The sequence below is a fragment of the Arachis stenosperma genome, chromosome 10, assembly GCF_014773155.1.
Source record: "Arachis stenosperma cultivar V10309 chromosome 10, arast.V10309.gnm1.PFL2, whole genome shotgun sequence".
In the NCBI taxonomy this organism is placed as follows: Eukaryota; Viridiplantae; Streptophyta; class Magnoliopsida; order Fabales; family Fabaceae; genus Arachis; species Arachis stenosperma.
In genome coordinates this window covers 77,828,131-77,845,359 of record NC_080386.1, presented here as the reverse complement: position 1 = coordinate 77,845,359, position 17,229 = coordinate 77,828,131, and the positions used below count along the sequence as shown (strand labels likewise).

General features: G+C 38.9%; 1 non-coding gene across 1 annotated transcript; it reads left to right on the top strand.

Moving 5' to 3' along the window:
- The first annotated feature begins 16,330 nt into the window (after window positions 1–16,330).
- On the top strand, window positions 16,331–16,438 carry LOC130958796 (small nucleolar RNA R71). Its single transcript, XR_009077901.1, has one exon. It is a non-coding gene; the product is annotated as a small nucleolar RNA R71 (small nucleolar RNA).
- The last annotated feature ends 791 nt before the right edge of the window (window positions 16,439–17,229 follow it).

The following is a 17,229-nucleotide window of genomic DNA, read 5'->3' as shown; positions in this document are numbered from 1 at the left end:
TGTGGCCCTAAGCATTTTGTTTTCCAGTATTACCACTGGATACATAAATGCCACAGACACATAACTGGGTGAACCTTTTCAGATTGTGACTTAGCTTTGCTAAAGTCCCCAGTTAGAGGTGTCCAGAGCTCTTAAGCACACTCTTTTTGCTTTGGATCACGACTTTAACCACTCAGTCTCAAGCTTTTCACTTGGACCTTCATGACACAAGCATATGGTTAGGGACAACTTGATTTAGCCGCTTAGGCCTGGATTTTATTTCCTTGGGCCCTCCTATCCATTGATGCTCAAAGCCTTGGATCCTTTTTACCCTTGCCTTTTGGTTTTAAGGGTTATTGGCTTTTTCTGCTTGCTTTTTCTTTTTTTTTTCTAATATTTTTTTTCCGCAAGCTTCTTCTTTTTCACTGCTTTTTCTTGCTTCAAGAATCAATTTCATGATTTTTCGGATCTTCAATAACATTTCTCTTTATTCATCATTCTTTCAAGAGCCAACAGTTTTAACATTCATAAACAACAAAATAAAAAATATGCACTGTTCAAGCATTCATTCAGAAAATAAAAAGTATTGTCACCACATCAATATAATTAAATTAAATTCAAGGATAAATTCGAAATTCATGTACTTCTTGTTCTTTTGAATTAAAACATATTTCATTTAAGAGAGGTGAAGGATTAATGGATTTTATTCATAGCTTTAAGACATGGTTACTACACACTAATGATCATGAAGTAGAGACACAAAACATAGATAAACACATAACATAAAAAACCGAAAAGCAGAAAGAAAATAAGAACAAGGAATGAATCCACCTTTAGTGGCGTCTTCTTCTTGAAGGACCAACAATGTCCTTAAGCTCTTCTATGTCCCTTCCTTGCCTTTGTTGCTCCTCCCTCATTGCTCTTTGGTCTTCTCTTATTTCTTGGAGAATGATGGAGTGCTCATGATGTTCCACCCTTAATTGTTCCACATTGTGGCTCAAATCTTCTGAGGAAGTGTTGAGTTGTTCCCAATAGTTGTTGGGAGGAAAGTGCATCCCTTGAGGCATCTCAGGGATTTCTTGATGATGAGCTTCCTCATGCATCTCTTGAGAACCGTGGAGGGTCTCTCTTGCTTGCTCCATCCTTTTCTTGGTGATGGGCTTATCCTCTTCAATGAGGATGTCTCCTTCTATGATAACTCCAGCTGAGTAACATAGATGGCAAATAAGGTGAGGAAAAGCTAACCGTGCCATGGTGGAGGGCTTGTCGGCTATTTTGTAGATTTTATTGGAGACGACCTCATGAACTTCTACTTCCTCTCCAATCATGATGCTATGAATCATGATGGCCCGATCCACAGTAACTTCAGATCGGTTGCTAGTGGGAATGATGGAGCGTTGAATGAACTCCAACCATCCTCTAGCTACAGGCTTGAGGTCCAGTCTTCTTAGTTGGACTGGCTTGCCTTTGGAGTCTCTCTTCCATTGAGCTCCTTCCACACATATGTCCATAAGGACTTGGTCCAATCTTTGATTAAAGTTGACCCTTCTAGTGTAGGGGCGTTCATCTCCTTGCATCATGGGCAAGTGGAATGCCAACCTCACATTTTCCGGACTAAAATCTAAGTATTTCCCCCGAACCATTGTGAGATAATTCTTTGGACTCGGGTTCATACTTTGATTATGGTTCCTAGTGATCCATGCATTGGCATAGAACTCTTGAACCATTAAGATTCCGACTTGTTGCATGGGGTTGGTTAGGACTTCCCAACCTCTTCTTCGGATTTCATGTCGGATTTCCGGATACTCATTTTTCTTGAGCTTGAAAGGGACCTCAGGGATCACCTTCTTCTTTGCCACAACATCATAGAAGTGGTCTTGATGGCTCTTGGAGATGAATCTTTCCATTTCCCATGACTCGGAGGTGGAAGCTTTTGTCTTCCCTTTTCCTTTTCTAGAGGATTCTCCGGCCTTAGGTGCCATTGATGGTAATGGAAAAACAAAAAGCTTATGCTTTTACCACACCAAACTTAAAATATTGCTCGCCCTCAAGCAAGAGAAGAAAGAAGAGAAGAAGAAGAAGAAGAAGAAAATATGGAGGAGAAGGAGAGATGTAGGTTCGGCCAAGGTGAGGAAGAGGGGGTTGTGTTGTGTGAAAATGAAGTAGAATGGAAGGGTATATATAGGGAGAGGGGAGAGTATATGTTCGGCCATTTAGGGTGGGAATGGGTGGGAAAATGGTTTTGAATTTTTGAAGGTGGGTGGGGTTTATGGGGAAGAGTGGATGGATGTGAGTGGTGAAGGGGGTAATTGGGAAGAGTGATTGAGGTGATTGGTGAAGGGTGTTGGGAAGTGTGACATGGGGAAGAGTAATCACAAAAATAGGATTAGGAGGTAAGGTGGGAATATAGTAGGTGGGGATCCTGTGGGGTCCACAGATCCTGAGGTGTCAAGGAATTCCATCCCTGCACCAAATAGGCATGTAAAATGCCTTTGCACACCATTCTGGCGTTTAAACGCCCATTGGTGCACGTTCTGGGCGTTCAACGCCCACATGTAACATGTTTCTGGCGTTGAACGCCAGTTTCATGCTTGTTACTGGCGTTCAGTGCCAGCTTTTCCTCTTAGGCACATTCCTGGCGTTCAGCGCCAGAATGTTGCTTGTTTCTGGCATTTAGCGCCAGGTTGATGCTCTGTTCTGGCGTTGAACGCCAGCCAGATGCTTCTTACTGGCGTTGAACGCCAGCCTGTGCTTCCTCCAGGGTGTGATTTTTCTTCTGCTGTTTTTGATTCTATTTTTAATTTTTTATATTTTTTTCGTGACTCCTCATGATCATGTACCTAATAAAACACAAAATAACAATAAAATAAAATAAAATAAAAATTAGATAAATAAAATTGGGTTGCCTCCCAACAAGCGCTTCTTTAATGTCAATAGCTTGACAGTGGCTCTCAGGGAGCCACAAGGTGATCAGGTCAATGTTTTATAGTCCCAACACCAAACTTAGAGTTTGGATATGGGGTTTTAACACCAAACTTAGAGTTTGGTTGTGGCCTCCTAACACCAAACTTAGAGTTTGACTGTGGGGGCTCTTCCTGACTCTGAACTGAGAGAAGCTCTTCATGCTTACTCTCTTTTGTCACAGAGGGATGGCCATGTGCCTTAAACACAAGGTAGTCCCATTCAATTGAAGGACTAATTCACCTCCGTTGACATCTATCACAGCTCCTGCTGTGGCTAGGAAAGGTCTTCCAAGGATGATGCAATCATCCTCTTCCTTCCTAGTGTCTAAGATTATGAAATTAGCAGGGATGTAAAGGCCTTCAACCTTTACTAATACGTCCTCTACTATTCCATAAGTTTGTCTCAATGACTTGTCTGCCAATTGTAATAGGAACAAGGCAGGTTGTACCTCAATGATCCCCAGCTTCTCCATTACAGAGAGTGGCATAAGATTTATCCCTGACCCCAGATCACCCAGAGCTTTTGCAAAGGTCATGGTGCCTATGGTACAAGGTATTAAGAACTTGCCAGGATCTTGTTTCTTTTGAGGTAGAATTTGCCGAACCCAGGTATCCAGTTCACTAATGAGCAAGGGAGGTTCACTTTCCCAAGTCTCATTACCAAACAGCTTGGCATTCAGCTTCATGATAGCTCCTAAATATTGAGCAACTTGCTCTCCAGTCACATCTTCATCCTCTTCAGAGGAAGAATAGTCTTCAGAGCTCATGAATGGCAGAAGGAGATTTAATGGAATCTCTATGGTCTCTATATGAGCCTCAGATTCCTTTGGGTCCTTAATAGGAAACTCCTTCTTGCTTGAGGGACGTCCCAGGAGGTCTTCCTCACTAGGATTTTCGTCCTCCTCCTCCCTTGTGCATTCGGCCATATTGATTATATCAATGGCCTTGCACTCTCCTTTTGGATTCTCTTCTGTATTGCTTGGGAGAATACTGGGAGGAGTTTCAATGACTTTCTTACTCAGCTGGCCCACTTGTGCCTCCAGATTTCTGATGGAGGATCTTGTTTCACTCATAAAACTGAAAGTGGCCTTTGACAGATCAGAGACTAGATTGGCTAAATTAGAGGTATTTTGTTCAGAATTCTCTGTCTGTTGCTGAGAAGATGATGGAAAAGGCTTGCTATTGCTCAGCCTATTGCGTCCACCATTGTTAAAGCCTTGTTGAGGCTTTTGTTGATCCTTCCATGAGAAATTTGGATGATTTCTCCATGATGAGTTATAGGTGTTTCCATAAGGTTCACCCATGTAATTAACCTCTGCCATGGCAGGGTTCTCAGGATCATAAGCTTCTTCAGAAGCTGCCTCTTTAGTACTGTTGGATGCATGTTGCCATCCATTCAGATTTTGAGAGATCATGTTGACCTGTTGAGTCAACACTTTGTTCTGAGCCAATATGGCATTCAGAGCATCAATTTCAAGAACTCCTTTCTTCTGAGGTATCCCATTATTCACAGAATTCCTCTCAGAAGTGTACACGAATTGGTTGTTTGCAACCATATCAATGAGTTCTTGAGCCTCTTCGGGCGTTTTCTTTAGGTGAATAGATCTACCTACAGAATGGTCCAATGACATTTTCGAAAATTCAGAGAGACCATAATAGAATATATCTAATATGGTCTATTCTGAAAACATGTCAGATGGACATCTTTTGGTCAGCTGCTTGTATCTTTCCCAAGCTTCATAGAGGGATTCACCATCTTTTTTTTTGAAGGTTTGAACATCCACTCTCAGCTTGCTCAGCTTTTGAGGAGGAAAGAATTTATCCAAAAAGGCTGTGACCAGCTTATCCCAGGAGTCCAGGCTATCCTTAGGTTGTGAATCCAACCATATTCTAGCTCTGTTTCTTACAGCAAAAGGGAAAAGCATGAGTCTGTAGACTTCAGGATCAACTCCATTCGTCTTTACAGTCTCACAAATCTGCAAGAACTCAGTTAAAAACTGATAAGGATCTTCAGATGAAAGTCCATAAAACTTGCAGTTTTGTTGCATTAAAGCAACTAGTTGAGGCTTAAGCTCAAAATTATTGACTCCAATGGCAGGAATGGAGATGCTTCTTCCATCAAATTTGGACGTTGGCTTTGTGAAGTCACCAAGCATTCTCCTTGCATTATTATTATTTTCGGCTGCCATCTCCTTCTCTTGTTCGAAAATTTCTGAAAGGTTGTAATTTAGTTTCTCTTAGTTTCTTTTTCAGAGTTCTTTCAGGTTCAGGATCAATTTCAACAAGAGTGCCTTTTTCCCTGTTCCTGCTCATATGAAAGAGAAGAAAACAAGAAAAGAAGAGGAATCCTCTATGTCACAGTATAGATATTCCTTTATGTTAGTAGAAAAAGAAAGGGAAGAAGAATCCAAACACAAGGGATATATTATGTTCGGATTTTTAGATGAAGAGAGGTGAAGAGAAGTGTTAGTAATTAAATAATTAAATAGAAGAAGAGAAGAGGAAGAGAATTCGAAAATAATTTAAAAAAAAAAAGGTTAGTGATTTTCGAAAATTAGAGATAAAATGTAATTAAGATTAAAACATAAAACAATTAGTTAATTAAAAAGAATTTTTGAAAAAGGGATGAGATATTTTCGAAAATTAGAGAGGGAAAAGTAGTTAGGTGGTTTTGAAAAAGATAATAAACAGACAAAAAGTCAAAGAGTTAGTTGAAAAAGATATTAAAATCAAATTTGAAAAGATAAGAGGATAAGAAGTTTAGATAAGATATTTTGAAATCAAATTTTGAAAAAGATAAAATTTTTGAAAAAGATAAGATAAAAGATAAAAAGATAAGATAAAAATTTTAAGAAAAAGATATTTTGAAAAAGATTTAATTTTTTAAAATAACTTAACTAACAAGAAACTACAAGATAAGATTCTAGAATTTAAAGATTGAACCTTTCTTAACAAGAAAGTAATAAACTTCAAATTTTTGAATCAATTACATTAATTGTTAGCATATTTTCGAAAATATGATATAAAAGATAAGAAAAAGATTTTGAAAAATATTTTTGAAATTTTCGAAAAAAATGAAAAAGATATGATTTTTGAAAAAGATTTTAAAAAGATAAGATTTTTAAAATTGAAATTTTGACTTGACTTGTAAGAAACAACTAATTTTTAAAAATTTTTGACCAAGTCAACCCAAAATTTTGAAAATTTGGAGGGAAATAAGGGAAAGATATTTTTTTTATTTTTGAATTTTTAATTATGAGAGAGAAAAACAACAAAAATACTCAATGCATGAAATTTTTAGATCAAAACAATGAATGCATGCAAGAATGCTATGAATGTCAAGATGAACACCAAGAACACTTTGAAGATCATGATGAACATCAAGAACATAATTTTGAAAAAAAAAATTTTATGCAAAGAAAACATGCAAGACACCAAACTTAGAAAAATCTTTAATGCATGGACTCTAACAAACAAAAAATGCATATGAAAAACAACAAACAACACTAAACAAGAAAACATCAAGATCAAACAAGAGGACTTATCAAAAACAACTTGAAGATCATGAAGAACACTATGAATGCATGGAATTTTAGAAAAACGCAAGAAAAATTTTTAAAGCATGCAATTGACACCAAACTTAAAAATTGACTCAAGACTCAAACAAGAAACACAAAATATTTTTTATTTTTATGATTTTCTAATTTTTTTGGATTTTTATTATTTTTTTCAAAAATAAAGTTAGGAAAAACGAAAAAGAAAAGAAAAATTTTGAAAAAGATTTTTGAAAAGAAAATTACCTAATCTGAGCAACAAGATGAACCATCAGTTGTCCATACTTGAACAATCCCCGGCAACGGCGCCAAAAACTTGGTGGACGAAATTGTGATCAACAATAATGGCTCTTTGGCATGTGCCTAAAAACTAACTCAGCATTTTCTTTTCACAACTCCGTTCAACTTAACCAGCAAGTGTACTGGGTCATCCAAGTAATATCTTACGTGAGTAAGGGTCGATCCCACAGAGATTGTTGGTATGAAGCAAGCTATGGTCACCTTGTAAATCTCAGTTAGGCAGATTAAATTGGTTTATGGATATCGAAAATTAATAATAAATAGAAAATAAAAAGGGATAGAAATACTTATGTAAATCAATAGTGGGAATTTCAGATAGGCGTGTGGAGATGCTGTGCTCCTCTCGGATCTCTATTTTCTTATTGCTTTCATCCAATCCTTCTTACTCCTTTCCATGGCAAGCTGTATGTAGGGCATCACCGTTGTCAATGGCTACATCCCATCCTCTTAGTGAAAATAGTCCTATGCTCTGTCACAGCACGGCTAATCATCTGTCGGTTCTCAATCAGGTTGGAGTAGAATCCATTGATTCTTTTGCGTTTGTCATCACGCCCAACCTTCAGGAGTTTGAAGCTCGTCACAGTCATTCAATCCCGGAATCCTACTCGGAATACCATAGACAAGGTTTAGACTTTCCGGATCCTCATGAATGCCGCCATCTATCTAACTTATACCACGAAGATTCTGTTGGGGAATCTAAGAGATATGCGCCCGGCCTAAAGTAGAACGGAAGTGGTTGTCAATCACGCGCGTTCATAGGTGAGAATGATGATGAGTGTCACGGATCATCACATTCATCAAGTGTTGTGCAACGTATACCTTGGAATAAGAATAAAAGAGAATTGAATAGAAAGTAATAATAATTATATTGAAACTTGAGGTACAGCAGAGCTCCACACCCTTAATCTATGGTGTGCAGAAACTTCGCCGTTGAAAATACATAAGTGAAAGGTTCAGGCATGGCCGAATGGCCAGCCCCCTGAGTGATCAAGAGACCAAATAATCAAAGGCTAAGCAGTCAAAAGATTAAACTGTCAAAAGATGTCTAATACAATAGTAAATCATCCTATTTATACTAGACTAGCTACTAGGGTTTACATGAGTAAGTAATTGATGCATAAAATCCACTTCCGGGGCCTACTTGGTGTGTGCTTGGGCTGAGCTTGATCTATCCACGAGCTGAGGCTTTTCTTGGAGTTGAACTCCAAGTTATAACGTGTTTTGGGCGTTCAACTCCGGATCATGACGTGTTTCTGGCGTTTAACTCCAGACAGCAGCATGTACTTGGCGTTCAACGCCAAGTTACGTCGTCAATTCCCGAATAAAGTATGAACTATTATATATTGCTGGAAAGCTCTGAATGTCTACTTTCCAACGTCATTGAGAGCGCGCCATTTGGAGTTCTGTAGCGCCAGAAAATCTATTTCGAGTGCAGGGAGGTCAGATTCCAACAGCATCAGCAGTCCTTTTGTCAGCCTTTTTCAGAGTTTTGCTCAAGTCCCTCAATTTCAGCCAGAAATTACCTGAAATCACAGAAAAAACACACAAAGTCATAGTAAAGTCCAGAAATATGAATTTAACATAAAAACTAATGAAAACATCCCTAAAAGTAGCTTGAACTTACTAAAAACTACCTAAAAACAATGCCAAAAAGCGTATAAATTATCCGCTCATCACTCTACTCCCTTGTGGTCTTCAGTGAATTCCTCCACTTCGTTGCAAAAGTCTTCAAATGTATCTGTGTCCTGGTCAAAGTCTCTTATGTCTTCCTCATCACTCGAGTCATAGATTGGAGGTTGAGAGAAATCTACCTCCGCATCATCTTCATATTCACTTGGGGAAGATTCTTCGATCTCAGAGAATTCACTGGCGGATATAAGTTCATCACTAAGAGAGCTAGACTTGTGACTATCATCATCAAGGGAAATTGCTTCTTGGATTATTCCGTCTGATTCTTCATAAACGACTTGCCTTAGGGAAATATCCTCCTCAGCATCAACTGTGGCATCCTTGACGGAGTTTTCCTCAATTCTGGATTCCCATGGAGGTTCAGCATCTCCTAGATCTTCAACCAACTCTTCTTCTTGAACAATGACAGCTTCTTCTACTTGTTCTAGCACAAATTCATTTTCTGTCTTGTCCTCTGGAGTTTCTGGTATTTCCTTCATGCTCTGCTCTTCATTAGACTGTCCACATGGAATTGTGGGTGATCCTTGTGTAGTTGAGCGCCTAGAAACCCATTGAATTGCTACTTGCTTGATGAGCGGATAATTTATACGCTTTTTGGCATTGTTTTTAGTATGTTTTTAGTATGTTTTAGTTAGTTTTTATTATATTTTTATTAGTTTTTAGTTAAAATTCACTTTTCTGGACTTTACTATGAGTTTGTGTGTTTTTCTGTGATTTCAGGTATTTTATGGTTGAAATTGAGGGACCTGAGCAAAAATCTGATACAGAGACTGAAAAGGACTGCAGATGCTGTTGGATTCTGACCTCCCTGTACTCGAAGTGGATTTTCTAGAGCTACAGAACCCCATTGGCGCGCTCTCAATGGCGTTGGAAAGTCGACATCCTGGGCTTTCCAGCAATGTATAATAGTCCATACTTTGCTCGAGATTTGATGGCCCAAACTGGCGTTCCAAATCATCTCAAAACTGCCCGGCGTTAAACGCCGGAACTGGCACAAGAATGGGAGTTAAACGCCCAAAATGGCACAAAAGCTGGTGTTTAACTCCAAGAGAAGTCTCTACACGAAAATGCTTCAATGCTCAGCCCAAGCACACACCAAGTGGGCCCGGAAGTGAATTTTTATGTCATTTACTCATTTCTGTAAACCCTAGGCTACTAGTTCTCTACAAATAGGACCTTTTGCTATTGTATTTGAATCATCGGGGGATCTTAGATCATCTTTAGATCTTTGAATCTTTTGATCACGTTTTGGGGGCTGGCCTCATGGCCATGCCTGAACCTTGTTCTTATGTATTTTCAACGGTGGAGTTTCTACACACCATAGATTAAGGTGTGGAGCTCTGCTGTACCTCGAGTATTAATGCAATTACTATTGTTCTTCTATTCAATTCAGCTTGTTCTTGTTCTAAGATATTCATTCGTACCCAAGAACATGATGAATGTAATGATTATGTGATGCTCATCATTATTCTCACTTATGAACGCGTGCCTGACAACCACTCCCGTTCTACAAGCAAACAAGGCTTGAATGTTTATCTCTTGGATTCCTTAATCAGAATCTTCGTGGTATAAGCTAGAATTGATGGCGGCATTCAAGAGAATCCGGAAGGTCTAAACCTTGTCTGTGGTATTCTGAGTAGGATTCAATGATTGAATGACTGTGACGAGCTTCAAACTCCTGAAGGCTGGGCGTTAGTGACAGACGCAAAAGAATCAATGGATTCTATTCCAACCTGATTGAGAACCGACAGATGATTAGCCGTGCCATGACAGGGTGCGTTGAACATTTTCACTGAGAGGACGGGACTGTAGCCACTGACAACGGTGATCCCAACATACAGCTTGCCATGGAAAGGAGTAAGAAGGATTGGATGAAGACAGTAGGAAAGCAGAGAGACGGAAGGGACAAAGCATCTCCATTCGCTTATCTGAAGTTCTCACCAATGAATTGCACAAGTATCTCTATCTTTACTTTATGCTTTATTCATATATCATCCATAACCATTTGAATCTGCCTGACTAAGATTTACTAGGTGACCATAGCTTGCTTCATACCAACAATCTCCGTGGGATCGACCCTTACTCGCGTAAGGTTTATTACTTGGACGACCCAGTGCACTTGCTGGTTAGTCGTGCGAAGTTGTGATAAAGAGTTGAGATTGCAATTGAGCGTACCATGTTGATGGCGTCATTGATGATCACAATTTCGTGCACCATTGCTCCAGTTGTCGAATGGTTGTTTGAAGTTTATTTACTGTTTCCTTCAGGCGATCCTCTGCTTCTCGGGTTGCTGGACTTGGACGTGATACAAATGAAAGTGGTGGTGACTGGGAGTGATTGGATTGGTATTGGGGTAAGGAAGGATCATATGGTGGCAAATGGTGAAGAGAAGCTTGTGAGTGTGGTGGTTCGAGGTTATATTGAAAGGATGGTTTATATGCACGGGGTGGGGCTTGTTGGTACTTACAAGGTTGTCCACCATATCTTTTAGCTGGGTATGCACTGTAGAATGGTCTTTGTCCAGGATATCTCGGAGGGTGTTGCTGCCTAAAGGGTTGATTAGATCCTCTTGGCTCCATCCATCCTTGATTGGTCTGACCTTGATACATATTCCTACTATAACTTCTATTTCCTCCAACAAAATTAGAACCAAACTCAAAGCGAGAGGGGTGAGAGTTCATGGTAGCAAATAAAATTAAAAAGGAAAATTAAAAATAAATAAACAAACAAAAGAAAAATATTTACAATAACCAATAATAAGGCACACGTTAGCAGTTCCCCGGCAACGGCGCTATTTTGACGTTGGGATTTTTGCCAGTAAAGAATTTCATAAAAACAGTCGCGTTGTAGATATAGTCTCTAAACCGACAGAAATCCCTTCGTACAAACGTTTGGGTGTCACAAGTAACAAACCCCTTTAAAAATTGTTAACCTAGTATTCAAACCTCGGGTCGTCTTCTCAAGGAACTGCAAGGGGGTATGTTCTTATTATTGGCTATAAGGGTTGTAATCGGGGTTTAGAAGATGAGAAGCAATTGATTTAAATGACAATTAATTTAAATAGTGATTAAAAGTAATTAATAACTGTAAAAACAACTTTTGGCAAGGTAAGAGAAATTGGAAGTCCAACTTGGTGATCTCTCTCAATAATAATGAAAGTTATATCTAATTTCCACTTAGTCAACCTTTAAAGTAAAGGAAAGTCAAGGGACTAATTAGTTGACCTTCGAATCCTATTTATTTCCTAAGAAAAGGTTAGGATTATTGAAGTTCAATTTAATTAGCAAGATAACAATTATCAATTAAGCTGAGTTTGATAACTGTTGAGTTACTGATTTCTTAACCAATACCAAAAAAGAGAAAGTAAATTACTGGAATAAAAATATCTTCAAATCGGAAACAATGATAATTAAAAGGAACAATCATAAACTGGAATACTTCAAATATCATTAATAATAATCTGTAACATGGAATAATTCATAACTTGAATCATAAAAGTAAATAATCAATTCAAAGCTGGAATAAATAAACATAGTGAAAGATAATCTTAAAACAAAGGAATATAAAACCTGGATCGAGAGTCACTCTTAAAAACAAAGAGAAGTCCTAAATCCTAAATCCTAAAGAGAGAGAGGAGAGAACCTCTCTCACCAAAAACTACATCTAAAACTAAAATTGTGAATTATGAGTGAATAATTATGAATGCATGCATTCCCCCACTTTATAGCCTCTAATCTGTGTGTTCTGGGCTGAAAACTGGGTCAAAAGCAGCCCAGAAGTCACTCCCAGCGCTTTCTGGTCCGTACAGGTCGCAGAAGAGTGACGCAGCCGCGTCGTTTGGAACTCTGTAGCTAAAGTTATAGCCGTTTGAGTGCGAAGAGGTCAGGCTAGACAGCTTAGCAATTCCTTCCAATTTTGCATGCTTCCTTTCCATCCTCCAAGCCATTCCTGCCTTATAATATCTGAAAACACTTAACACACATATCAAGGCATCTAATGGTAATAAGAGAGGATTAATAATAAGTAAATATAAGATCAAAGAAGCATGTTTTTAATCATAGCACAAAATCAAGAATTGTATGAATAAGTGAGTAAAGAGTTGATAAAAACCACTCAATTGAGCATAAGATAAACTATAGAATAGTGGTTTATCAGTCGTCTTCTCAAGGAATTGCAGGGAAGTATGATTTATTATTGGTTATGGAAAAACAGTGTTTGGGTTTGAAAAAGATTTTTAGCAAGAGAAATAGATTGCAAGAATTAATAAATTAATAACTAGTAAAACTCTTGGCAAGGTATGAAAACTGGAAGTCCTATCCCAGTTGTCCTTATCAATTGTGATGAGAATTGGATTTTTCTCCCACTTAGTTAACCCTTACTAAAGCAAAGGAAAGTCAAGTGGACTAATTAGTTTAATCCTCAAGTCCTAGTCAATCCCTGTGGGAAGACTAGCTTTAGAGCGATCTAGATCAATTAAAATCTGCCAATTTCAACCACTGCTGAGTTTGACAACTCAAGAGTTACCAATTAATCAACCAAAGCCAAAAGGGAATAAAATCTACTTGAATGAAAATAATTTGGATAGAGCCCAAGCATCAATAACATAAATTAGAGAAAACAATCATAAGTCTGAAATACCTCAAATAATATTAATTAAGAAAATCATAACATAAATGTCATTAAGCCAAATTGGCAACATATATAATTAAAAACAAGAGAAGTCAAAATAAAGGAATATTGAACCTGATATGAAGATGAGATAAATCCTAATCTTAATCCTAAGAGAGAGGAGAGAGCCTCTCTCTCTAAAAACTACATCTAAATTATGAAAAGTGTGTATTACTCGCTATCTCATTGTTGTTCTCTGTCTGAATGCATTGCCCCACTTAATAACTTCTAATATGTGCCTCTTGGATTTGGATCTGGGTCAAAAGGGCCCAAAAATAGCTGCAAACGAGATCTGCAAATTTTGCAGATCGCGTACGTCACGCGGTCGCGTCATCTGGAGTGTCGCTCTTCCACGCGGTCGCGTCAGTCATGCGCCCGCGTCAGTTGTATTTCGCAAGTCACGCGTTCATCTCATCCATGCGCTCGCATCGATTCTCTTTCGTGCGAACCACGCGTTCGCGTCGTCCATGCGGACGCGTCACTGCCGGTTGCTCTAAAACTCCAATTTGTGCTTTCCTTCCATTTTTGTATATTTCCTTTCCATCCTTTAAATCATTCCTGCCCTATAAAACCTGAAAGTACTCAACACACAAATCACGTCATCGAATGGTAATAAAGGATAATTAAAATAATTACTTTTAAAGCATAGAAAACATGTGTTTCATATATATCACATAATAGGGAAGGGAAAGTAAAACTTATGCAATTTCTATGAATAAGTATGTGAAGGGTTGAATAAATCACTTAGATTGATCACAATATACATCATAAAATATGGGTTTTATCAGTGGCTTGGTTGAGATGCCTGTAGTCAATGCAAACTCTTCATGCGTTCTGCACTCTGGTTGTCAGAAGTTCTCCCTGCTCATTTCTTACTGTTGTGACTCCAGACTTCTTGGGCACCACTTGCACTGGACTTACTCATTCGCTATCTGATATGGGATAAATGATATCTGCTTTAAGTAGTCTGGTCACTTCCTTCTTGACAACTTCTAAGATGGTTGGATTCAATCTTCTCTGAGGTTGACGGACAGGCTTTGCTCCTTCTTTTAAGAATATTCTGTGTTCGCAAACTTGAGGGCTGATGCCTCCTAAATCCGCCAAGCTCCATCCAATTGCTTTTTTATGCATCCTCAATACACTAAGCAGTTGTTCTTCTTGTTGGGAGGTGAGCTCCCTTGCAATAATAACTGGAAACTTCTGCTTGTTCTCAAGGTAAGCATACTTGAGGTGTGGAGGAAGGGGCTTTAATTCCATTTTCTACTCATGGCTTGGCTCTGGGCCATCTGGGGCTGGTGATAATGGTGAAGTGCTCTCATTGTTCTCTGCAAATGTCCCTACACTTGGACCTTGCCCTATGTACTTTTTTTCTAATTCTTCCTGGTGAACTTCAGCTATGGTTTCATCAATGATATCGCACTGGGAGATAGAATGATCTTCCAGAGGGTGCTTCATAGCTTCATTTAAACTGAATTTCACTATTCTGCCATCTATTTCAAAAGAATAAGTTCTTGAGAATGCGTCCAACTTGAACTTTGAAGTCTTCAGGAATGATCTTCCAGAGTCAGTAGGGGGCATTTCCAGGATATAGAAATCAATGGGAAATGTGAGCTCCTTGATGCTCACCAATACATCTTCAGCAACTCTAATCACTGTAATAATGCTCTTATCTGCCAACAAAAAATGAGCTGCCGACCTTTTTAAGGGATGGAGCCTTAAAGCATTAAATATAGATAAAGGCATTATACTAACACACGCTCCTAGATCACACAAGTAGTCAGAAAATATCACACCTCTAATAGTACAATTGACTATACATGGACCTGGATCACTACATTTTTCAGGTATACCTCCCATTAAAACAAAGATAGAACTACCTAAAGGAATAGATTCTAATTTATTAATTTTATCCTTATGTATACATAAATCCTTTAGAAACTTTGCATATTTAGGTACCTGTTGAATGACATCAAAAAGGGGAACAGTTACCTCAAACTTTTTTAATATTTCTACCATTTTGGGATCAAATTCCATCTGCTTCCTGGGCTTCCTTGTGAGTTGTGGAAAGGGGACAGGAAGGGCGTTATCTGCAGTTTCAACATCTGGTGGTGCTTCACCCTATGGTTGAGTTTTCTCTTTTTCAACTATGTCATGTATGTCCTCTTCCCCTTTAGGATCCTCCATTTCTGCTGCATCTTTAGCTGGGGTATGTTCTGGTGGACTTGGCTCCTCTTGTTTCCTCTCCTACAATGTGGTTCCGGATCTCAGAGTGATGGCATTGATGCTACCATTGGGATTAGGTAAGGGTTGAGAAGGAAGTCCACTGGAGCTCGAAGGTTGGTTGGTGGAGTTATTTAGTGATTCAATCTATGAGATAAGAGCTTGCAAGGTAGAGTTCAGACCATTTAGAGTAGAAGTAAGGTTGCTTTCCATGGCCTGTTGTCTCTGATCAATAGAGTGTAATAACTCATCATTAGAAGATGAGGAGGGATAAGTAAGCTGAGAGGTCTGCTGAGATGCTTGAGGCTGTCTTAGATGAGGTACTCTGTAGGCCTGATTCTAATTCTGCTGTCTGGTGTTGTTATTGTTATTCCACCTCTGGTTTCTGTTGTTATCTCTGCCTCCTCTGTTATGATTGTCCCTCCAACCCTGGTTGGAATTATCTCTCCAACCTTGGTTGGAATTGTCCTGCCATCCATGGTTGTAGTTGCTACCTTGATTGTATCCTTGATTGGGGCGATCATAGAAGTTATGAGTGGCTGTCACAGTGTTGTCTTCCTATTGGAGCTGCGGACATTCATCAGTATAATGACTATAATCAGCACAGATCCCATATACTCTTTGTGGAACCAACTGTTGGCTATGCTGTGGTGGAGAAGGCTGAGCTTGCTGAGTTTGTTGTTGACTCAATTGTATATGCTTCAGTATGTTGGTGATTTCACATATACTCTGAGTTAGAGCAGTAGTCTCTTTACTAGAGGATACCTCTGCAACAGCTCTTGACCGGCTTTGTTTCTCCCTGTGATTCCTAGTAGATTCAGCTAAATCACTGATCAATTACCATGCCTCATCAGTAGTCTTGTACTTTTTCATAGACCCATTGCTAGCACCTTCCAATGTGGTCTTATCTTGAGGCTTCATGCCCTGTGTGAAGTAGCCGAGCAACACTATCTTGTCAATCATATGGTGGGGACATGCTTCCAAAAGATTATTGAAGCGCTCCCAATATTCGTAGAGAGTCTCAGATTCATCTTGAACAATCATGGAAATATCTTTTCTCAGTTTATCGGTAACTTCAGCTGGAAAGAATTTTTCCAAAAATTCTCTTCTAAGCGTATCCCAGTTAGAAACAGTTGCTCCGGGTTGAGTGTAGTACCACTCTCTTGCCTTTCCTTCAAGAGAGAATGGGAAGACTTTTAACAGAATAGAAGTTTCATCAGCATCATCACGCTTAACAGTAGAACAAGCTGTCTGGAAATCCCTAAGGTGCTTGATAGGCTCTTGAGCAGGTAAGCCATGAAACTTGGGCATCAAGATGAGTAGTGCAATCTTTATTTCAAAATCTATAGCCACTGCTGGGTGATGCGCCTGATACGGCTGCAGTGTGAAATCTAGGGCTCCAGCTTTCTGGATAGTAACTCTCCTAGGTGCTGCCATGTTATCTGCACGTGAATCAACTGAATCAGTAGTAGAGGAGCTTGTTTCTTCCACAAATGGCGGTTCAGATTCGCCCTCGGATGAGATTGGTGAATTGACATTAATTACTTCGCCACCCTTAGAGGCTAGCTGGTGCACGAAATCTTAATCTCAATATCAAAATCAAAATTTCTTATGATCTCGTACCACTAACCAGCAAGTGCACTGGGTCGTCCAAGTAATACCTTACGTGAGTAAGGGTCGATCCCACGGAGATTATTGGTTTGAAGCAAGCTATATTTATTTTATTAATCTTAGTCAGGATGCCAACAACAGTGTTTTTCAAGTTTAGTGAAGAAAGGGAAAAGGGCATAAAATAAATACTTGTTATGCAGTAATGAAGAATATGTTGGGGTTTTGGAGATGCTTTGTCCTTTGAA